The sequence below is a fragment of the Sipha flava genome, unplaced genomic scaffold (genome assembly GCF_003268045.1).
Source record: "Sipha flava isolate LNK unplaced genomic scaffold, YSA_version1 36_pilon_pilon, whole genome shotgun sequence".
Lineage (NCBI taxonomy): Eukaryota > Metazoa > Arthropoda > Insecta > Hemiptera > Aphididae > Sipha > Sipha flava.
In genome coordinates this window covers 3,986,323-4,012,419 of record NW_020273076.1, presented here as the reverse complement: position 1 = coordinate 4,012,419, position 26,097 = coordinate 3,986,323, and the positions used below count along the sequence as shown (strand labels likewise).

At 32.4% G+C, this 26,097-nt stretch overlaps 1 protein-coding gene and 1 pseudogene across 1 annotated transcript in view; both read right to left on the bottom strand.

Moving 5' to 3' along the window:
• The window catches only part of LOC112687966 (noggin-like), a 35,098-nt gene extending 25,957 nt beyond the window's left edge, over positions 1-9,141 (bottom strand). The window contains exon 1 of the mRNA XM_025560971.1: positions 8,705-9,141. The gene's annotated coding sequence lies outside the window, so the exon portion shown is untranslated. The remainder of the gene's footprint in view (positions 1-8,704) is intronic.
• Positions 9,142-15,492: 6,351 nt separating this feature from the next.
• On the bottom strand, positions 15,493-19,290 carry LOC112688011 (annotated as a pseudogene).
• Between the last annotated feature and the right edge of the window lie 6,807 nt (positions 19,291-26,097).

Sequence of the window (26,097 nt, the reverse complement as noted above, 5' to 3'; positions counted from 1 at the left end):
AACTAAAATTGCAAACAAAGTTTTAAATTTATGATAAATATTTTAATTGTTTAAACCGCAAACGTTACATGCAATACACACATGTAATATTGTAGTAGTTAATAATAATTAGTGTAAATGTTAATCCGTCCGTCGATGGTGTTTTATTTCTCACTGGTTTAGTACGAAGTAAATGTTCAAAAATAATGAAAACGTTTGAATTTCAATGTTTTCTTCTTGGAAAAAATTGTATACTTAAAGAGTTAAAAATATGTGGCAACTGGAACAACATGATTTCAAAAGAATTACATTTTTAACTATAACAATATTTATATACTATACCGTTTTTATTTGTTTTTTTTTTTTTTTGCTGAATGAACATTAATATAAATGTGTAGCACTATTGCAATTTTTTTCGTCTTGTTTATTCTACGAGTGTAGAGAAAGTTGAAATATAAATAAAAAAAAACGAAGTTTTTCCACGCGAGCCGCAAAACTAAATAAGCATATGCCAAAAATCATCGTTTACGGTGCAATTTCGATGGCGGTTAAAAATATCGAATCAGGCGAATTATGCCGCATTGAAGTCTCCCGAGCGGCGCCATAAGGTCGCTGTTGGCCTATTGCCCGACATTGTGTACCCTCGTTTAATACCGTAACATAATTTATATTATTATGATTTATTTATACAAGCATGTCTACTAATTAGCCGTGAACTTTTTTGAGGCAAAATACATTGCTTACGTCCTGACGTCGTCCAGCCCAGTGACTACTACCACGTGGACATTTATATTTCAGCGCTGGAATTTCAATTTTACCATATTTCGAGCATTTAATTACGTGATATTACTCTCGTTGGTATCCGGCTACATTTTCCAAATACCCTCGGTATTGTTGGGTACACGAATGGTTATGATATTATTTACTGTTCTGCTGTAGATACATTAAAACGTAAACGATTATTTGCACGCATATAGCGTGTACTTAAAATATTATAACGTACATTGTATTCATTAATTTATGACGCCGAAGTGATTGTTCTGATATCTTGATATCTACTCCTCGGTCATAGTTTCAATAATTACAATTTACAACATAAAATATTAGGCAGTAGTTTTTAATCTCGTACAAGTATAATAATTCCACATACCTACTACTAATGTAAGGTAAAACCATACGCCCCGTTTTTTGTATCTTTGTCCTGTCGTCCCCCGAGAAATTTTCGCAACACTAAAATGTCCCGTTTTCAGAAAATAGTAAAAAAAAAATTTCGTTTGTCAATTTTATTTTGTGGATGAATTATTGTTTCTATTATATTTAACTGGTATGTGGACGATAACGAATGACGACGGCAAATGAAAGGAGCTGTGTGTGGTGTATCAGGGTTGATAACTACACTAAAAAAAAAAAAAAAAATATAATATCTATGTATAAACACTGCACAATCAGCTTAAACATAAAATTATTTCATTATTTTAGTGTTACAGTAAACGTTAAAACATAAACAGTAAATTTTTTCTTATAATCGTATGTATGTATATAGAAAAAAAAATGAGTTAATTACTAATAAGTTTAATTAATTATATTTTTATTTTTCCTTAAACCCATACTAATAGTTGATTTTGCTAATAATTATTAAATAAAAAAAATTGTTTGTAATCAAAATTATGAAGGTATTCATTTTTTTTTTTTGTCCTGTCTTGACTAGACATATATATGATCACACGCTAATGATTCTATTCAACTCGAAAGAGTCCAACATGATTTCTTGAGATATACTAGTTTTACTTTAAGTATTCAAAATCTCCTTCACGACTATATTCTTGACTCAAAGATCCTTGGCTTCGACTCTAGCGGACCGTAGACGAATGCAGGACATTTCTAAATTCTCTATTTTCAAACACAATCAAGTCTTCTGTTCTCTTATCTCTTATAAATTTTAAAGCTTCACAATTTTCTACCCGTACACCAATGTCCTTTCGTATTACCCAATTCAAATATAGTTACATGTAAATTAAACCGATAAGATGATTAATGTCTAGCGCCAACGAATTTTCTGTTGTTTCGATTATTTGATAATCGTACTTTATTGTCATTATTACTATTATTGTGTACACTATCATCGTTCCATATCAAAAATATATTTAACTTTTTGTGTTCAAGGGCACAGTCCATCAATTATTTAATAAGTAAATAATTCAAAACAAAATTACTTAAGATTTCTACGCTTGCGAAAGGGAAGTGTAAACATTAAGTCAAAACCTCTAAAAACGCTTGTTCGAGGGGTACAACCACCAGCAACATGCTTTAATAATTTATTACATATTTTAAGCGATTAGGCGTAAACCGTCGATCATATGGTCCGTCATACAATCAATGGTATAGGTTAGGATGGTGTTTACAATCAAACCGTTCTGATGCGCCCTGCGCGCGGCTTGGACGTTAATCGAATTATATCATACCGTGTTATTAACACTTCCGTCAAAACGTTTTCGTAGTAGCGCGTTTAATTCGTTTATATATTTTTAAATCATTTCTGTCCACGTGTGGCTTACCAGCATACCCCGCGTGCAAACGCGTATTATATTTGTAATGCAATTATGTTGCGTTCAATTTAGAGACGATGTTGTCGCACGGCCGCCACGCGTACACGCACACACATTGGTATTTCGATTATTATCGTTTTTCTCTCTCTCTCTAACCTATGTTATTTTTTTTTTCGATATTTCGTTCGACACACATCGTACCGTGATACAAGCGTCACCGCTGTCGTCGTTGGCGGCAACGGCGTCACAGTACCGTTATCGCACGCGCGGTATAAGCAAAACACCGCATAGGTGAACGCACTGCGGCGTATTTCTCGAGCGATTACGAAGAAACAGCGTGTTGAGCGTGTACGTACACGTATTTTGTCTCACCTCTTCCCGTGCAGCGAGATTCCGCAAAAAAAAAAAAACTCTCTCACCGCAAACACAGACGATTTGTTTGAAAACGTATTCCCGAGACACAAAATTTATGAGATTTTTCCGTTTCATTATTATATTATTATTATTATTATTATTAATAATAATTTTAGGAACGGTATGCTGTCGCGGCGGCGGCGGTGGACGTAGGTAACGTGGGCGCCCACGCGTTCTTATAAACATTATGTGTGCACCGGGCATGAATGGAAACGACCCCGAGGCTCCGTGGGAAGTCATGAATGGAACGCCGGAGAAAGAAACTTCTTAAAATATGTGATATTTTTTTTTATTATGGTTTTTTTTTCTCTTCCTCTTCTTTTTCTAACCCTCTCCCGCGTTTGCGCGTGCGGCGGTGGTGTTTAATTCGAATTTTATTGCCGACGGGAAAACGTGTTCGGTCGACGCGTCGTAATGACGTACGTACACGTATACACACATCGTACGTACGTGTATATTAGCACGCGCACGTTCGTGCGTACGGGTAGGCCGACGTTTTACGACGACCGAGAAAAAACGCGACGATGTCGGTGTCTACCGGCGTTTCCACGTAATTTTTTTGTCGTTCCGACTTCGTTGCCGCAAATCGCAACCGATTGCGTGCAACGAATCGTATGGTTATCACGCACGTTCGACGAATCACACGAAAAACATAGGAGTAAAGTAATCATTTTTACATTTCCAAATGGAACTTTGAGAACGTTTTTTTCATTTTTCATTCCACACCTGTAACGCTTCAACGTTTTGGGCGGTTACCAAAAAAATAAAAAGGTAATTAGAACAATTTGTTGGAGTGTTGTAGAATATAAAACAAAAAATACCGCATCACATAATTAATTCTAATAATTATTTCGTGATATAGACGAAAGCTTGATTGTTTTGAGGTAAACATGCGGTGTTGTTTACGTAGGACAATACACTGTTCCGATAAGAAAAACATAATACGCGATTTTTCTTCGGATCATTTTATTGTTAAAAACAATAGTATCTATGGGTACTAAACGTAGATTGAAGCAAAAATTATAACGATAAGTTAGTCTGTGTTTATACCAAATCTGACACATTGTATATTCTATAATCAAGCAATTGCATTGTTATTTCGTTACAGATCGTTTTATTAAGTTTTTCGAAAACACTACATTTTGTTTATGTTTGTAGAACCATATTATTATTAAGAATCATAAAATAACGTTTTGTTTTATCTATGTAGATAAATATTGCTGACCTGTAATTTTAAAAAACATCATTGTATAATTTTTTGCGAATAATCGTAAGAAAACGAACAATTGAAATTGCCTTCCCGTTTTTCACAATGGAAAGTTTAAAAAAAAAATAAATAATAATAATAATAACCAAAGAAGTGATAAAAAACGTTTAGAGCGATTGTTTTTACAGTAATGGGGAGTGTCAGCATTTTTTTTTTTTTTTTGTTGAAAAAATAAGGTTCTAATGAAAAAAAAATAATATTATTTCCAAGTAATACTCTTATTCAGTCAATGGACCTCCGACGCACCGGATATTATTGTTAATATAGCTGTTGAAAATCTGACGGTTTGTCAATTAAGATTCACACGTCAATATCAATCAGTCAGCCGGATAGGGTGCACACATGGTTATTAAGTGCTGCCAGGAACAATTGGCCAATCTCTATTATTAACCCGCTTTCTGGCCGAGTGACGCGTTTTGGGTGGGGGGAACATAATAATAATAATAAATAAAAATTGGAATATTGTCAGGGTATTTCTAGGAATTTATTGTTAGAAATAAAAATTTGTTTTCCAATTTAATTGAATGAAAATTGATCGTTCCTTGAGGCCACAAAGTATTATATATACATTATACACGATGGCTCCATGGGTGTCGGGAGGCACAATAATAATAATTTTTAAATCACGTCTGCCGCGGGTGATTTATGAGTTATGGCGCTCATTCGAAATTGGCTTATAGGTACTCGTCAGTAAAACGTAATGGGTAAATTAGAAAACTGTATACGGAGTGATTCTCTAGTGATTCGTCTCATTATTACATTGCTTTTTTTTGTTTTGTATCGTTTATGTATACATATTTAAGATTTTATTACTTTTGATTTAAATTTTATACAAATCTATTATATTTTCAGCGATAGTTAAATACTTCAAACAAACATATTTATATTATAATCAAGCGAAATTCATTTGAAATAACTAAATCAGTGTAAAAACTAAATTATAAATGTCATGGTTTTTATTTAAACCATACTTATCTGGGATAAATATTTTTTAATAAAAGAGCTTTTTATTTATTTTGTTTCACAAAATCTTTTTTAATTTACAAATAGATAATTGACGTGTAAAAAGGTAGTTGTACACAACTGTAATTTAATCCATAGTATAAGATATTTTAATGAATTGAATAAAAATCTGTAAAATTATTTTTTTTATATAATTATCAGTATTTAAAATATTATTTTTTTAACGTGTGATAACCCATTCAATTAGGCTTTATAATTATTTATTAACGAAGTCGCATACACTCTGAATGTTGACGGTTATATGCATTAGTATCAGTGGTACATTATTCTTAAACATAGATAAAACTTGAGCAAATTAAATTTATTTTGTCTCATTAAAGGTTAATTTTAAAAATATTTTCACCTATACTTCTATAGATTTGTAATCCGTTGCAGTTTGTGTAATTTAGGTGTATATCGAATACATAAGTTTTGTGTTGTATTAAATATACAATTACATAGATATATACGCATTGCAAAATGTTTACCACATAGATTTATATTTATAGATTTTATATAATATTATAGAAATTAAATCGATTACGTATTCTTTTCGGTTCAGACAAACGTTTATCGTACGACGTTTGTAAATCAAATGAATATGACATTAATCTCCTTAAAAGGCATATTTATGTCTGGAGATTTTTTTATTTATACGAATTTATTATACCCTCGAATTGAATGATCTCTTTAATCAACGATGTTTATACATCGGTGCCGTTTATTGTTACGCATCATGCTCCCGTTATTCCCACGCTAATCACACGGTCCAAGTGAATGTATAATACATCCCTCGGATGACACGGAGACTACAATAATAATAATAATAATAAAAAATCATACATCACGGAAAAAAAAAATCTTTAAAAAAGGAAAACTCATGTTGACAGGGTACCTGCTTGCCCTCTCTGCGGTGAACGCGATGCGTCGTGGTTACGCAGTGCACAAAGGGCGCACTGTCTGAATTCGTACGTACGTATAGTAGTATCAGGCAAAGGATATATGTATACATACGTGTAAGCACGGCCGAAGCGAAATAAAAAAAAATATATATATATAAAAAAAACCATTACTCACAGACACATAGACGTATACCTACGTGCAGTGCTGTAACAATAAAATGAACATTAAAACGTGACCGTACCGCCAAGGCGTCGGATTACCCGAAATTACCTGCTTGCCGACCGACAAATTGGCCCCCATTAAACGCGGTCACGTAACAGCGCAGTGCATGCTCGGAATTTTATACCAAACGCGCGGGGGCGATACCGTGTCCGATATTGAAGGCGTCGCGGCAGGGGCGTATTTTAGGGGGGACGAAGGTGGTGACCGCTCTCCCCTGAATCCGTATTTAAGGAATCGATCATATGTGAGATACATATTTCAATTTTTTTTTAACGTGGATCGTTGTCCGTACTTGGTGAAAAATCAAATAAAACACAAGCGTAACTTACAAAACACAGACAGGTGTTAAAAATGAATTACACAAAAGTCGATTCTAAGTGAATCCGGCATTGGATTAAAAAAAAATTAAAAAAACCATAAATATTACGGATTCACCTGATTTAAATATTACCAAAAATGTTACTGGTAAATGTTGAGCCTGAATTAAAGAAAAAATGTGAGTCGCCTTCCCCCACCTAGAAGTAAGTCTAAATACGTCCCTGCATCGCGGCTGAAATTGACGCAAACTTTCGGGATTTCCAAAACGTGACCGGCACACAAACGCGCGAAAACGTATGCGAACGCGTGCATTACGGTGCCCCCTCCCCCCTGGTGCGACACGGGTTTCCGACTTGCGAAAACCGTATTGGTCTGTATACGATTCGTACGTGTGCAGGAATCGACGCGTCGGAAATCGTATACGTACGGAATGTGCGTACTCGCCGATACGTGCCGTTGTTGTGCAGATCGTTTGTCGCGCGGAAATCGTCTTCGACTCGAGGCGATATAATATCGTTGTAACTGCGCCGAGTACTAGGTATACTGCGGGCGCGCACACGTACGTGTACGCATGCGATGCATGCGATTCACCTCTCCCTTGCCCCCCATCGACATACGCCGCACAATAGTCAACCGTCCCGACGGGTAACACATATTTTTATGAACGGTAACCGAACGTTATCAATGGCAAGTAGTGGCCGCGGAAAAAAAAAAAACTGTTCAATGAAATCCGCGAAGACCGTTAATCTTTCGGTGATTTTCAAACTGTTTTGTTTGTCGTCGAACACTATTTTATGCGTTTTCAAATGGGTCATTGAAGATATATTTGCTTCTATCTTTTTAGTGTCGACCGTTATCTCAAATTTAGACTTCACTACGAACGAATTGTGTACATTTTCTACAAAACAAAATTCACGAATGCTTCGCTGGTCTTAAATATCGAATCAAGAAATCATAACGATGTAACTTATTAAGCGCATACGTTTAAAATGTAAATGTATCAAAACTTATAAGATCAACATTATAAGTATCCGACCCGTTAAAGTTATGTTAAACGTCTATTCAAAAGAAAATCAATATAACGTTACGATTTTTTTACTCTACCTGCACGATACCGATTCAAGAAGTATAATATATATATATATATATATATATATATTATTACCCTACACTTGGGTGTAAAAGCGTAGGTGAAACATTTATTTTTTTACAGTTGTCGTAATGACTTGATTCTCAATGGATATGGCTAATGGTGAAGGTGAACGATAAATAAAAAAAAATCTTTTTAATGGTTAAACGTTTTAAGTAGGTACCGAAATGATATTGCGTCAAAAATATATTATGTTTAACTTTATGACGCAGATTTGGTATAGAGTTAATGTTAATATATTCTAACTATAGTTTCAGTTAAATCTAGTTTATCAACTTATCCCCAATAGCTAAACTGTTTTCATTATAATAAATATATATCTACCGAGATTTTATGATGACCTCCGTCCAGTATGAGATTATTAAAATTGCCCGAGAAACACGAGATAAATCCAGATCAACACATCGATCCAATAGCAGTTTAACTATTCGATAGCTCTCAAGACATAAGACGTATCAAACATCAAAGACCCTTTGACTTAATATAAAATATTAGACTAAGACTGGGGATTCTCTATTGATAGAGACAACCCAAACATGTATTGCATATATTTATCATTAAAATGTATGTAGACCTTTGAAATTGTTTTATTAAAAACGTTTCAGGACATTAATTGATATTCATATAAATTGATTTTAAACACCCATCGTACTTACACAAGATTACCATAAACATGTATACAATAGGTGACATAATTCTATATAAGATCAAGCATAGGAAGCGTAGAACACGTACGAATCAATAAGTCAGTGGACATTGAACGGCGTTTATAAAAAAATTAATTTCCACTGCAAGGCTAGCGAACTGCTACGTGGATATGAATACAGTGATAATTCAAAGACTGTTTCAAAGACCAATCTCAGGGTAAGAAGAAGCATAAAAATGAGTGTTATTAAATCGTACCTTTATCGTCGATCGTTGTGACAGCTTCTCTCAGGGCACATGGTCCGTAAATTTAGATTAAAGTGAGAATTTGAAGAACACCGGGTACGGTTGGCGGGAAATCGAAATCCGTCCGTCCGAGATCGTAAGTATTTTTCGTGGCGTTTTATATATATATATATATATTTTTTTAAGATTTCAACAACAAGAGAAAAAACTTTGAAACACAATGTGCGGAAATGGTTTTTGGCTATATTTCCAGTACCGCAGTAGTCGTACGAATCATAGAGCGTACGCGTTAGACAGTACGGAAAAATAATAAAAATAACAATAAAAATAAAAAAATAAAAAACGACAACAACGGTGTGCAAAAAGCTCGTAATTCGACTCGTACGAAACGTTTCCGATTGACCGTGTGACGTTCGCGTACGCGTCGTCCGTAACCGTATGCGTCCGCCCGGGGCCCGGTGTGCCACAGTCTGGCGCCAGGCGCTCGGCAAACGGCTCGTCCGCGGTCGGCACCGGTCGGCCGGCCCGTGTCCGCCCCCGCGCCCATTCGGCTCCGCCCACTCAGCGCAGGGCCCCCCTTGTGGAATATTTTTGCTGGCAGGCGCCTCCGCCGACATTAATGACAAATATAATAATACAACACCTACCTGGGTTTCGATATATATATATATATATATATATATATTTGAATATTTGTGTACGTATATATGTATATATGCGTACCGTTCACTATATAATCGTATGCGGACGAATTGCGAGAGAAAAAAAAATGAGAGACAGAGAGAGTGTGTTGGAGAAAAAAAAATACGTCCTGCACGTTATTATAATCGTTATTATTATTATTCAAAACGTTTAACGAGCATTAAACCGTTGGCGGAGCGGCACCAAAACGAAAACCGACAAAACGGGCGGGTACACAACGGACGACGGTAGAAAAGGATAGATCCTGTTCCACGGTTAAAATGTTTCTCTAGCCGTTTCCAGTCGCGGAATACATTTTAACGCGTATACGACGTAGACGTGCGGACAGTGCAAAACGATTTGAAAACAAACGAATTAACACGAGAACAAAAATTACTGTCAAAAATGTTTTTCGTGAAGGGCGATGTGCGTTCGAACATAATTATACTTATGCACTCGTACACGGTGTAGTTGTGCAGGGTAGCGCGAAAGTGATTTGAATTCCCGTGTAGATTTTTTCGCAATAGTAGTTAAGCTCCGTGCACTCGACCGCACGTGTTTAAACGTATAACAGAATGCGTGCCGTTTCCGTCTCTGTATTGTTAAAACATCGTATTATATATTTGGCGCGATTGCCATCGAAAAGGACTCCGTTCGGTAAGCCTCTGGTATACGAAGCTAAATCAGTGACATTCGTTTTATAAGTTCTCCGTCCGTACGAATATTCAAATACATATTACGGAACACGTATTGCATTCCCATGTTCCGAGCGGAATTCTATTGCAAAAACTTGTCGATAAAAATTCTCGACTTAAAATATCTGCGTTGGCGTTGTTCGGCGATACACTATATTTGCGTGCGCACACAAACATACACATTATATTTAAACTAGAAACCGATTTATCAAACTCATCTCGGATTTCATAAATATAAACCAGCTCTGAGAATAGATTTTTAGTGGATTCGCAGGCTATAAGAAGTATTTCAGTGTTTATATAATACGTATTTAACGCACGCGTGTCAAAAATGAAACAATATAACAGCGAGTTTTTTACCGAACTTTTTGTAAACGTTTAATTTTCGACGATACATATAAATGAATATACAATGATATATCCACGCCCGCATGCGTAGGAAACCATGTCAAGTAAAAGTCTTGCAACACAATTCGCATAATGGAAGTCTGGTTATTGACCATATAATCTGCAATAAAATCATATTTATTCTATACTCTTTATCCTGCTTGGACATTGTCCAAGTATGAAAAACGTGAGCATATAGGTACGTCCATTTCGCCGCAAATACTTTTATATCCCGACACGGGATAAAAAGAAAAAAATATAATTGCAACATTTAAATATTAAAAATCTTATTTTAAAAATAGTATCAACGGAATTCGTATACTTACATGACCAATGATTCATTTATAACGCTTAAGAATTGCAGGTCTTGCAATGATAAAACGCATTCATGTACTGCATGTGTTACAATGATGCTATAATCATAATAATATATGTAGTTACAAATTGAAACATTGAGATTGAATAAATTAATAACATCACTAGGTTATAATATGTCATATTTCAGCAAACCATTTATTAGAACTGTATTGTAAAATGTTGACAAGATTTATGGAATAATTAATATTGTCATGAATTAAATCAATTTTATAGGATTATTTATCAATTTTTTACGTAATTAAAGTTACGATTAAATAAATAACATGAATAACAATGACATTTTGTCTTGAAATATTTTACCAAAATGAAAGTTCACATTTTGAAATTAACTAACGATTTAAAAAATATTCTTATTTAATAATTCATGATATTTTGTGCAATTTTTTATTTCTCTTTGTATTATTATTTTTTTTTAATAAACGTATTAGACTATGTTTTGAAATTTATTCACAAAATAATGAACGGTTTATTTTCAAGACTTTAATTTAAAATAGTTTCTATTTTTGCCGTACATTAGTATTTTTTTAACTATTCTTTTATCCTTGAGTTATATTTTGTAATTTAGTTAGTTTATATTTTATACTGTGTACATAATCGTATATGAAATCATAACCAAGGTAATCGGGTGTTTTAAAATATATATTAGAAACATTTAATGAATTTCAATTTTTCATCGAGATTCTTCAATATAAATATTGAATGAATAACTATTGACCATTCCTTATTTTCTAAATGAATGCATTCAAGAATACATTAACAACAAATAAATTACTTTATTATTTATTTAAATTTATTAAAAATATTTTTAGTTATAATATGTGCCTGTTACCAGTTTATGAAATATGTAACAAAAACATTCCACAATTTCAATGATTTATTTATTTATTTGTTTAATAATATTACTTTTCCACAATTGAATTAAAAATTAATGCATTTGTATTTCACATTATTCATTAAGAACAGGTATAATTCTTAATTCTAATGCATTTCTCAAAAAAAAAAAATTATGTACTTAAAAAAATAAGTTTTATCCAAACACCCAAAGTATGCAAATAGGAATTAGGCGTATGTTATTATTGCACTGTTATATTTTTTATACGGTTAATGACTTTTTAAAAATAATTCAATATAATACATACTTATACATCCGTTTCAGACCTTTGAAGTAAACGTCTATAATAATGAAGTACCCCCCGTGAATTAATGTGATGTAAGGTTTGATTAAAATCCTACGTACTGAATATTGTTGATTAGGAGAACATTCGCAAAAAATAAATCGTAAATATTTAATCAGTAAAAGAAAGTAGTTTCCGATAAATTTTTATATTTAATAGAGAATGAAACGGTATTATTGATAGTGTTGCGATATGTATCTAGTAGGGCGAAGTAGATAGGTACTGTAATATTTTGTTTACTATTTATGTAAATCTTGCATTAAGAAAAACAAATTAAAACCCACAGTTTTTTTAATATAATAGTTCGGTACTTAATTAGTCGAAAATTGTTATTCAAAATCATTAGTCGCGACAATCGTTCAAAATAATACAAACGATATTTGCCACCAACGAGTGTAGCTCGTGCACATTTATTTAGTTATAAATAAGAAGTGCTTATTATTTAATAAAGTTTAAAGTTATTTTTATTTGTATTTTTTGATCAAAACCGTATAGGTAGCCAATAGCCAAGAGGTTTATAAAGAATACATTTATTACTCACTGTTAATAAACAAATTTCTGAATGTGTCTTATTAATCATGTTATTACCGACATAACATAGATTAATCATTATCATTTATAAGTAAGTATTTAAATAAATATATGTTTCACATATCAAGTCAATAATTAGCACATATTATAAGTCATGTATATTGTATATCGAATAAAATTGTTAAAAGCGTTTAAGACTCTAGGACGTGTACTGAACATAATCTATAATATTTCTATCCGATATTTCCAATTATTAGATCCTCAATATGTGGCAAAGCTGATAAGATATGACAGGATTGACGATTGTCGTCCGAGATACAATTGTTCCGTGTTCATTCGAACATTACAGACATGGAACGCTTAGTTTAAAATTTTTTTCTTTGGACGTAATTTACAAATCCATTTTTGTACCTGCATAATTTTTCAGGCGGGATTTACAATACCCCGTTGGGTCGCGTTCTCGGGCCGTACTTCCGGCGAATCTCTACCACGGCTGTCCTTATGGCGATCGACACACCCGACCGCGGATCCAACGATACTCGAAAATCGATGTATTTCGTTCTTATTGCGGTGCAACAGCCAATCTTCACGGCCGGAAAAATACCGCTTGGACGACGCCAACGGCTGCGGCAAACGCGCCCGTCTCCCCCGTCGTTAAAATCTATTATTTCCAGACGGGGGCGAACGCAGGGGGTTTTAAAATATTCATAAATATATTAATTATTAATTATCATAAATATCATATAATTGTATTGTACACATCAATTTACAAACCGCGGGAAACTTTGAATAACTAATAATTTTTTAAATTTATCTATCAGTAATACATTTGTAGGTCGGATAGTTTATTTTTTATTCCTGATATTTTTTTATGGGGGAGTGGGGGGAACCCCTACCTTCACTGCGTTCGCCACTATTTCCAGGCATGCCCCGGGTGCGTCTTGTCACTAAACCTATGCGCGTCCGGGTCGTGCGTGAACATTAACGTGTTTTTATTGCGTCACCGCTAGAGCACATACATCGCGCTCCGAGTGTCCCGTCGAATTTCCGGCTTAACGCTCGGGCGCTTTACAACGAAGTAATGTGTGCCGTCGACAAACTGCTTCATACAAGATCGGATTGTTTATTTTTAATTCCAACGAAGGCGGTGGTGACCTTCCGACACGGGCTCGCGCACACTTCGATACTGAACAATCCATCTGCAGAGAGAATATATGTATAAGTTACGGGCAGTGTTGAATCCGGAATTCTATAGAATAGCCAGCCATATGGAACGTAGGAAATAGAATCATGTGCTCTCGCAGGGGGGGCAAAGGGGCCATTGTCCCTACTGACAATTTATGTTTCAAAACCATTGTTAATTTAATACCACTCATGTTAATTACTACATAATTTTATTGGGATCCATTTATGAAGTTTAGTAAAATTTATTATATTTTAATATAATCTAAAACGAATAATCTTGAACGTTCTTATTGGCTTACAATGTTTACACATGACTGCATGGTTTGCTGGTTTGGACCGGGGAAGTAGAGATTTCAGATTAGATAACGTAATTAGATCATCATCCTAGGCAATACAGAACACAATTCGCAAGAACCATATCGCTCTGTATACACACGTATCCAGGGGCGGTCTGAGAGTACTTCGGCCCTGGTGGAAAAGATTTGAGCGGCCCACATTTTTTTTGGTATGATCAAAAAATTTGCAGCTCGCTATGCTCGCTCATCATAGGCTAAAATCTCCTAAAAGGGTGTTTGCACCACCAATATATTCTAGAAATAAATAATACATACCATACTTCATAATATTATATTATATCGTTTTTAATACTTAAAATTTTTTATGTCTATATTTAGATATTACTGAGACAACAATTTATCAGGTACTTATTTTTCAGGTAACTAATGATATAGTCATCATTGTGCATTTGTGCTGTTTCGACTTACTATTATATACAGTGGCGTAATTGTGGGGGGCAAGGGGGCAAGTGCCCCCTCTGAAATTTTTTTTAGAGATAAAGATATAATTTTGCCCCCCTCCCCAGATAATCCAATAGTACAAATAGCACCTTTTATCAATGAACTCTTATGGGTATTATTTAACAATATTGGTTAGTAATAGTACCTACAACTAACTACCTAACTACCTACAATTTATGTTAATCTAAACCATAAAGTGAGTTAAAAGACTTATGCAAAATCAAATAATTAGATATAATGTATAAAATACATATAATAAAAATATGTTTTAACTGGTGAGGGGGAAGGGTGTCAGGGTTTTGGTAATAATAAATAGTGAGACCCCCCAAGACCCCCTTTCGGGACGGCCCTGCGTTCTATATATTGCTACAAATTATTTGTGCATAGTATTCGCTACAAATTACTATACTCAGTACCATAATTCCTAAAATAATCATTCAAACAACTTCGAAAAAGACTTATATTTACCTATAGGCTGAAAAGAAATTGGTGTCGCGTTATTTTTTCTACTTAACCCCTACAAACGAATAATGCAACGCCCTAAAAAGTTTCGTCAACGGGCAGTTTCTCTAACAACTCTAGTTGTCAATGTAAATGTACTCTATAATCAATTATCTTTACTGTACAGTACAGTAGAGTACAAATATTATTATATGATATGAATATTTTATATTTAATAAAATAAATAGTAACAGATTTATAAAAAAAAGTATTGTTGTACATCACATTATAATCATTTAACATAAAAAAAAAGTAGTTTTTATATAAAGTAATAATTTCAATCTTTAACAATATAAATTTTTTTTCAAAATAATGAAATACAATAAAAAGTATAAATTTGAAAAAGTTGAAATTTATACAAATGGAACAATAATAATTAATAAAATAAATAGAATATCAACTTCAAAAAATAACAAAATGTTAGTAAAAAATAAAAAATTAATAAAATAATCAAAAAACAACATTCATGGTCAATTTTGTTGCAAATAACAAGAAATAGTTTTTTTCGCGTCATTGATGATAACCAAACAATTAACAGCAACAATGGCTTTATAAATGGATTCATCTGAAATATAATATCACATTTAAGTTATAGCTTTAAAATAATAAAATATGTGCAATAAATTAATTTTATCTAAAATAAAAAATAAAAACTTACACATAAGTTTATCGATCGGAAAAAAGGAAAGTAAGGATTGGCCTTACTTTTCAAGAATTTCTGTAATATTAAATTCTTGATATGTTCTTTTACATTTGATAAAACGGACATTAAATCATCTATACTTTTGCCATTAAGTTTTGAATAAAACACAAAAGCATGACCCATTTCAACAGGTGTGATCACTCCGGTCTAAAAGAAATTTAAAATTAAAATTAAATACAAATTACATTAAAAAAATGGGAATAGATAATTTAAAAATTTTAGTTCATAAATTATAAATACCTTAAGGAACATATTAACAAGCACATAGAAAACACCAACATTAACTTGAGTAAGTAATAGATATCCAATTAACAAAAAACTGTCAGAAGCTTTAAGTTTCTTCAATGATTTTAAAACTGAAATCAGAGAGTCAACCTGTTTTCTACTATTGTTTAAACAATCATTGGCATAAATCGATGTTACATCACACACAATCAATCGACCATGGATTGCTTGTTTTGGAATTTTAAGCCGAAAATATCTGTAACACATAAGAGAGAAAAAATTAAATATTAATATTAAAAATAATATATAAAATAATATACTAATATTATATTTATACTTATTATTGAGTTGAAATATAATTTTATTTACATAGGTTGAAAAATTAAAATTTACTCTCTACGCTAAATAGCGTCATCTGTTGGAACCGTAAACAAGGATTTTGCTCGACTGTTGTAATCAATAAGTTCATTGGCACAAAACTTTGAGTTACGAATTATAGAAATAGGCTTAGCCATTTGCATATTCAAACTCAAAAAGTCAATTTTGGCATCCTATAAAAAAAAAACAAAAAAAAACAAAAAAAAATTATCATTTAGTTTTAAATAATATGAATATTATATAAATTATACAATTAAATTATAATTAAATATATATATATAAGTTTTATAATTCTACTGACCTTTGCGGTAAACCACGATACTTCTTTATCTTACCTCCATGGAGTTTGCTTATAATTATTCACTTGATCTTGAAGTAATTTAGCTTCATCTAATTCTCGGTATTCTACTCGACGCATTTTTTCGGTAATGAACAATTCATATCGGTTTTCGTTGTCGAAACTTTCGGTAGATCAAACTGAATGGCCTATTTTATAATACATAATTTTGTGTTAATCATAATTTAATTTTTAAATGTTTCAATGTTAAATTAAAATAAAATATTTATTTTGAAATTTTGGGATTTAACTCCAAAAAGACAATGCACAATAGGTAATATATCAATGAAAATTAACTAAAAAAAAAATTAAATACTTTAAATCATACCCTAAGTTTATTTAGTCCAACAATTTCCTGAGAAGGATCAATTGGTTTTATTTGAAATCTATTGATATATGTTTTAGCGACACAATACTGTAATTCTGTTAATGATTTAATATCATTTTCAGTTTTCTGGTAAAACCATTTTATGTTATTTTCTATAACTTGCATTTGCAATTCACTAAAATATTTGGAACACTTATATACAGATGACAAGAAATCTTTTGGCAACTTGCTCAATGGAAACAAACAGTTATCTGACAGCGCTAAAATTATAAAACATAATTGTAATAGATTATAATTATATAATAATTTAATAACTTAATATTTAACAAAACTTATTGCGATTAGAAGTTGAGGAAAATTTATGTATCAAAGGTTCTACGCATTGCAATCCCTTAAAATCTCGACAAACAACATATATCTCAGAATTTCCTTGTTTACTTGTTAACGGCTTTTTTATCTGTACCGAGTCAAAAGCACAACACAACAAATACATTCGACATAATGTATCACATTCAAAAATGGTAAACATTTTCAGAACAAATGTACCACCTGAAATAATAAAAAATGTTAGTATTACCTTTTTCAAGTATCATTAAGGCGACCATTGTCTCGACTAACTGCAAACGCGTGGTTAGATCTTCTTATTCATTCGGGTTATTTTGACAATCTATACTACCGTCAGCTGTTACCTGAAAAAATATAAAAATCAAACTTTAGTTACTATTAAAATTAATATAAATATAATAAAAATTAAAGTAATGATTTCTTACCATACTTCTTTTTTTTCTAAAACGTTTTTTAACATGGGTACAAAGATCCATATAGAAGTTTTTTTGGAAAATATCTCCTGTTTGATCCTTACCGAAAAACCAATGGCTCATTGTATGAAACATGAATCTATCATCGCTAATCATATCAATACTACTATTTCCTTCATGGTACGGGTTCAAAGAAACACCAATCCAATCCCACTAAAAATAAAAATAAAATAAAATAAATAATAAGTTAGTAAAAGAAAAAAATTAAAAAATAAGATCACTTATTTCAACATTAATATCTCTGTTACAAATAAAATGGTTTAGAGCAATAATAAACGCTCCTGGAGCTTCACAAAGATGAACACTGCAAAGTTTACCGCCATCAATACTTTTTTGAGGTTTTACATCATTATCATTTAATATTTCATAAAACTTCAACTAAGCTGTAGTCAATAACTCAGGACGCCCAGCTCCTCTAACTTTATATAGAACTTTATCGGCTGGATTAGTTTGTTTGGTATTTTTATGCCATTCGGTTAAGTTGAAATCATCAAGTTTGTCTTTGACGATATTTAATGATTTTTTTAAAGTGATAAAATCATCTGATAACTAAAAAAAAAAAAAAAATAAATACTTAATCATAATTTAATTTAACAAGTACATGACTGGGACTTATTCCAAATAGTCATGTAAGAAAAGAATGGCGAGGAAGATTTGAGGACAGCTTATTTCTATAAAAAGCGCGTTATCTTTCTCTTAATTTTTTCAAAGTTTATCATTTCATTTATTAAACACATAATTTTATGTCATTAAATTGAAAAATTGTTAATGTTTCAAAATATAATCATACAAGCGGGTAAATAGTTTGTTCACAAGGATAATTAATAGGTAATAGTATAATGTACACAGTAATATATTTGAAGTCATAAACACTTTACTATTTTCAAACGTAGTCTCATACCGAAATAAATTTGAATATAATAAAATATGTTGTACAATGGGGAATATCTTTATTTTCAAAGTTTAGTCACAAAAATGTGGCATGATAAGTTTAAATAAATTATATTGCATTTACAAATTTGATTGAAATTTAATTATATATATAGTTTTAAACAATAATATATATTTATTTACCTCTCATTTCCTTTGACTCTGCATAGTGTTTGTTTTTGGAAGTTTCCACTTGTTAGATTTAACCATTGTAAACTTCTTTAAGAACAGTTGATCAATTTGGTCGTATAACGATCGTTTTTCACAAGTGTTGTTGTATGGTTTCCTTTTGGAAGATTTATCATATCCCGACCAACCCGACTTGGAGGACTGTTCCATACTATCTAGTCGTCTTTTCCTCGTTCCAGTAATAGATAGAGTAGCGGGGGCCTGGACAGCCACCCCTGCACCCTCGCGGTCGCTGGATGACGACCGGAGTGGGCCCGCTACGTTGGTTCCGGTTTTGACACCGGAACCACCCACTCCTGCCGACCTCTGGGATTCTGAAGCCCCTGAAGTGGTACCAATAGTTGACTTTTGACAGTGCATTTTATGGTTTTTTAAGTGATTTCCTTCACTGCATTTTAACCCTACTGCCAGGGGGTTTTTGATCAAGGTTTTCCTTCCTCTAGGACGGTTGCCATCCAAGGCTGAAGAGCTCGTCCTACCCTTTGTCGAGGACCGCTTTGTCAGCCCTCAGTTCGTCGACCTGTCCAACATGGGAGACTCTGCTGGTAGTAAACTACCGTTGGCATAGTTCTCAGAACTGTCGAGGGACGCAAGTCCCCCCCCACCACGTCAAAGTGGGTCCTCATGGGGAGGGGGATTAGTCAAGACATCAAAAAGTGTAAGAAAATATTTTTATTTTTTTTCTACACCTATATAAGGGTTAATCGCAAGAAACTGTCTCACGGCCATCCAAAACAAACCTGTAAAATATATCGTGAGCTGTTGAGTACGAGGGAATGTCTTATACTTGCTTCAAAAAAAATTATGACATTGAAAAAATAAATTATGGTGATCTGCCACCCGAAATATTACCACATTGATATATCAGGGTGGTGGGCATACTGTCGGTTTTTAGGGCGAAAAAATTCCAACCGTACTCTGAGCACCGAAAGGTGGTGTTATTTGAACAGTCCATGTTTTTTACCCATTATTATTAAGTTAGCGTTTTTTTTTTTGTTATCCAGAGCTTGTAGAGTTAATAAAGCGATGTACGTGTATAAACTATATATGCAAGAAATTTAACGCTTACGTTAAATTATTGAACTTGCCCCTCAACAAGTATTTTTAACACGAAACTATTGCTATTTGAAGTGTTATGTTTATGTATTGAAAACATGACAAAATTCAACGAAATATACTTTCAAAACTTCAACGAGGAACATATTACGAACACACCTCACTCGCTTTAAATATTTGTAATATGTTAATTATGAGGTTTATCCTGATATATTAATGATAAAAATAGTTCAACTCTTGTTAAATCCAATATCAAATCATTATCGAGACTTGAATTAATTGAAGTTCTTGAATTAATGTTTAACTTATTAAATTAAATTATAACATTAACTATTTATGTATAATCACAAGACATGGTGTGAAGCAATAATGTAACAAATAATTTATTTTGAATTAAAAATATAAACCGATGTTTACAACTTGCAAAATCAAAATGGTCAGTTATCAGAGTATAACCATAGGTGTGTCTACGATGGGTACCGATTGTGCCAGGGCATTTCTCGAAATATTGTAAATGGGGCCCCTAAAATTCAATTCTAAGAGTAAGGTGTTCGTATTTTAACTGATATTGTTTAAATTAAATGTAATTTTTTCTAAAATATTTAGTAAAAAATAAATTATATTTCGTATAAAAACTAATACTAAATTTTCGTGCAAATACTTAATATAATAACATAAAAGCTGAAATTGACTACAAAAACACAAATCTAAATAATTATAGCTATCTGATAAAATTTATCAATATATAAGATTTATATTATATTTAATATAATATATAATAATAATATAATAAATATACGAGATTCGACGAATGCATATTAATTGGGACTAATTAACACAATATGAAATAAAAATTTGATTTATGTTTATTTAGTTATTTATAAATTATAATTTTTTAAATATACTTACATATTTTGTTATGATAAGGCCCAAAAGTATATTAGACACCCCCTGAAATACAAGTCTCCACATGCCTATAAGTATAATATACTTGAATGAAAAAGGTGATCGAAAAAAAATATTATCTGGCAATTTCTAATAATTCATTTAAGAATAAAGTTTATAAAACTTAAGTAATTTTTTCATTAATTACATAAATAATTGTTTACAGTTTTCTTACATTTTTTATTTTTTTTTTTAATTGTATTAAGATAATATGCAATCTGTACAATTTATTGACACAATAAGCTTATACGTGCGATATAATGATTAAAAAATAACAAAAAAACAAATATATTTCTTTAATTTTATTTCTTTTATATATTTTTTAATTCTTAAAATTTTTTTTTTTTTAAATATTTCATAATGTAGGCTTAAAAAGGATAAGAAAAGAGTTAAACGTTTTAACCTGGTGGAACTATCTGCTCGATAAACGTCTGCATAGACTATCTCCAGTAACTGGCAAACCCATTATTTTAAAAGTTGACAAATCGACCACTGATCAGCGGTATTGCAAAAATAGTTCACTAACAAGTTAAAATCATTTAAACATGAAACTTTAAAGTAATAATGAAACTTTTGAAGAAAATTGTGTTCACTTATATTATTATAATATATTCTTATTGTGTTAACTGTGTTGATGATGTAACAAATAATTCTTAGAAACTATTGTTAGTTGTAAAATTTAATTTTCTAATGTCATAGCAACGCGTTATTGTTAATATCCAATAAAATCTATAGTGCAAATATAGTATGTAGTATAATTAACTATATGTAGTCGTATTTTTACTTTTTAACATGTATATATGTGTCTGTGTCGTACGTTCTTAAAATTGACAGTTTAATTATATATATCTATATAATAATAATATTTTATATTGTATAATAAGTAGTTCTATAAATTTAATTTGTGTGTACACTGTATTACGAAATATGTAATATTTGTTTTTCGTGAGTAAAATTACGTCTTTCTAGGATATAATGAAACAATTCCGACCGCCGAATGGTGTTTTCGTTTTTTTTTTTTTTTGGGGGGGGGGGTATGACAATCCTCCAAGACTCTCTTTCGGGACGGCTCTGCCAGGATTGCGTATTTGTATGTTATTATCTATTATTGTTAATTTAGTAACTATAGCATAATTTAATATAATATATTTTATTAAAATTGCACCGTGACGAAGGGGCCTCTCACGACAGCGGCCCCGGTGGATTTTTTCCACTCACCACTTGGGCCAGTCCACCACTGCACCTATCCGAGGACGAGTAGCGGACGGGTTGTACTCAACTAACTTTATGCGTTAGAACTCTGCATGGTCTGGTTCGGGATAGTCGAATTGCCCTTATTACCTACAAATAAATGGTCGAATTGCACTTGGATTGAAAAAAGATAGTGGTCGAATTGCACTCATTCAAAAAAAGAGTTATAATGGAAAACCCTCTAAAAATATTATGATTCTTTCTTTCTAAGAACGCGTACTTATTTAATAGCATTATATATTAGTTCGTACCATTTAGATAACGCAGATAATATATAATAATAACATATATACTCAGAAGCGTATTACCAGGGTAGAATTTTTGAATACAATTAGTCAATACTACAAAAAATTATAATAATGACAATAATTAAATTTGACAATTAAAAAAAAAAATGTATACCTAATAATAACAATATGTATAATATAATATAATATAATGTATAATATAACAATTATAATGTAAATATATATAATTAACATATAATAATGTGATGTACAAAACAATAATTTTTAACCACGCTAATGATAACTAAATTGTAATAAATGTAACTAAATAAAATAAATCTAACCCTTTAAAATGCATGATAATTTTATTGAAATACTTTTTTGAGCCCAAGTGCAGTTTAATCACTACCTGCTTTTTACCCGAGTGCAGTTTGACTATTACCTTTTTTGAACCCAAGTGCAATTCGACCATACTCGTCTGGTTTATACCGGTCCGAATCGGACGGGACCGGACCATAATCCGGTCTTTTTCGATCTTCTATCATTTACTTATTATAAAACACATACAGAAATAGAGTTTAAGTTAACGATTGTGAATTGTCTTATTTGATACCAATGTTATTTCCAAATGTATACAATATACATCGTGGACAATTTTATAATTATATGGTTTTATATTTTGCTTTCTCGAGGAAAAGCGTTTAAGGGCCAATCATAACTTTTCATTAAAATAAAATGTTTTCATGTTAAGATGGATGCACCGCGAATCCTCGAGTGTGTATATGTGCCTTAGAGTCCCTGCCATACTAGATCCCCTGAGACCTTTCACATCCCAACTTTTCGTTCGAACTTTTTATCGAATGATCCTTTTCTAAGAATAATGCGTAGCTTAAATGATAACAATGTTAATATACGACTTAAAATATCTGTGATTTTAATGAGTTTTAGTTATTTTTATTATTAATACTTTGTCATTTCAACAATTATATCATCTAATGTTATAATAATTACATTTATTTGTATTATTCACACTATTTATATGTAAAATGCTTATTGGTGCTTATATCATTAAATTAAAATAAATATTTTATTTTGAATATTTTACTTCTAAATGTCGCGAATGAAAATTTAAGATCATTAACACAATTCCCACTTGGTAAGTAGTTATTTTAAATTACATATTCTACATCCATACGAGAAAAAAATATACTACCTGGTAGTTAGTAACTTGTACAATTATTTTACATAACTTTAGTTGAATTTTTATAACTTCATAACAAATTGTAAATATTATAGCGTTTTAAAATTATTATATTTAGAGATTTAAAATACTTTAAATCTTGCCACAGTTTTATACTTGAAAAATTATTACTTTATTTCAATTATTTTAATTGAAATATAAAACTGTCCGTGCATTATTATTTAGTTTGGTCTTAATCTAATCTATTTTAATTAATTGTCTAATTTCAATATCTGTTCTAGATTGGTCTTGTACAAAATATACATTCAAGTAAGCTATAGTTTGGTTTACGATTATTGTTTAACATTAGATCTTATTTTTAAACATCGGGTCGGTCCAGTCTTCGAGAAAACGGATCGTGCAGAGCTCTACAACAGCAATTCTCAACAACAATTTTTTTAGGGTCGCATCATGCGAAAAAAAAATTATTTCAAAACAACAACAGCAACAGAGTCATTAAATTAAAAAGTATAATTTTTTTTTTTTTGTAAAATGTATACACAAATAAATATAATAATAACAGTTAGTAAAAATTGTTCAATGCTTACATTACAAAAGGGTCGTTAGACATTTTGGTGACATTATGGGTTAGGTCGCGAACTCAAAAAGGTTGAGAACCGCTGTTCTACAATACACGCACATGTGCATTGTAAATGTAATGTGCACGTCCTGATTAGGGAGGCGGGAAGAAGGGATTGCTGAAACGGTGGTGACGGCAATAATATAATAATAATGTGTGGGATAAAATGTATTCGTCTCTCGGATTGCCGACTGCACAATGCACGGATTTTCGTCCCGATTGAAATCCCGCGGCCGACCTATTTGCACGCGTATAATGCGGACATTGTCGACCGACGCGATAGAACGTCTGCGCGTACCACAACGTTGCATACGTACGGGACACTATCACGCGGACTAATGCAGCTGAGACGGCCTCGTCTCCCGGCCACCGATCGCCTCAAAGGACGCACGATCTGTCGGACGCGTGAATGCGTCTATTGGCGTAAACGATGCACAAATACTTATATCGCTCATATGTGCAAAATACGGTACACGAATGGGGTGAAAACTTGAATTCCGCGACTGTTATACGAACGCGAGCCACGTGTACGCGGCCCAATGCCGGATTCAGCGGGTGTACAGGGTGTGCGATGCACCTCCTCTCCAGATGCAATTCCTAGATTTTCTTGTTAGCATAGAATAATACACATTATATTATTAACAACAGATATTCAACAATGATCCGGCACATAAGACTGTAAGAACGTTTAACCTAATTATAAATTGTAGGATCGTTTATTCGTTTATACGATTACTATTATTATTATCGTTTTAACATAATGTTACTGTCGTAAATCGACTCCTACTTGTGTACTATTACCTATTACTAACAGCAACCATATGCTTAAGGTGTCGTCATATGGACTTGGGTGATACAAAATCAAAATAACAACACGCGGGCATTAATTAATACTGACGGGCCGTAGGAGCGCCGCCTTACTATTCAAATAAACAGTACTGATACAAAAATGATTATAAATAATAATAATAATAAAAAAAAAAAGATATGTTAAAACCGATAAAATAATGAAATAATATTGAAAGACGTACTCAACTGCGATAATGTCAACTTCAACTCACGTGCGCACGCGTATAAGAGTAGGACGGTCTCAGTTTTTACTTGCATCAAACCGCAACACGAGGCGTACAAACAAAACGAACGCTCTCACGAAACGTTAAATGGTCAAAGACCTAGCATTAACAAATCCGCAACCACACGTAGTAACACGAGCTCAAAATCAACGCAAAACGGAAAACATGACCGGGCACAAAACGGACCTGAAAATAGAAGGGCAAACACAATGGCACTAGACACCGGAAATCTCTCACGTCGTTTCTCCGCGTTGAAACACACCGACGCGACGCTTACCGTATCGACTCTTATCGTTATCAAGTCTAAAATCCCATTTCTGGACCCATGTGTCCGCGGACAGAGGAATCGCGAGCGATAAAATAGAACCATCAAGGAATTGTTCTAGTCCGCGTTTCCTTGTGTATTTTGCACGTATATAATTTATATAACTTGTGAGAATTTTTGAATTTTTAACAATTTTTTTTTTTTTTTTATGATGGCCGTCGATTATAAAATGCACCTCGGCATTCAGAGATTTAAATTCGACACTTACACGTGCACGAGTAATGGACAGAGAGAGGAATTTGTCGGAATGCGTGCGTGTCTATACCACCTAGTATGCCGGGGTTGGGTTTCGGTAGAAAATGTGTACGCGCAACAGAATCGTAAATCCGCACGGGAAAACGGTTCGGTACACGAAGTCTATGGATGTATTTAACATAACACGTTAACGTTTCATGTGAACCGCGTGCGCATAACATTCACAATATCAACTGGTAAATGGCAAAAACAACCAAGAGGGACATGGTGATCTT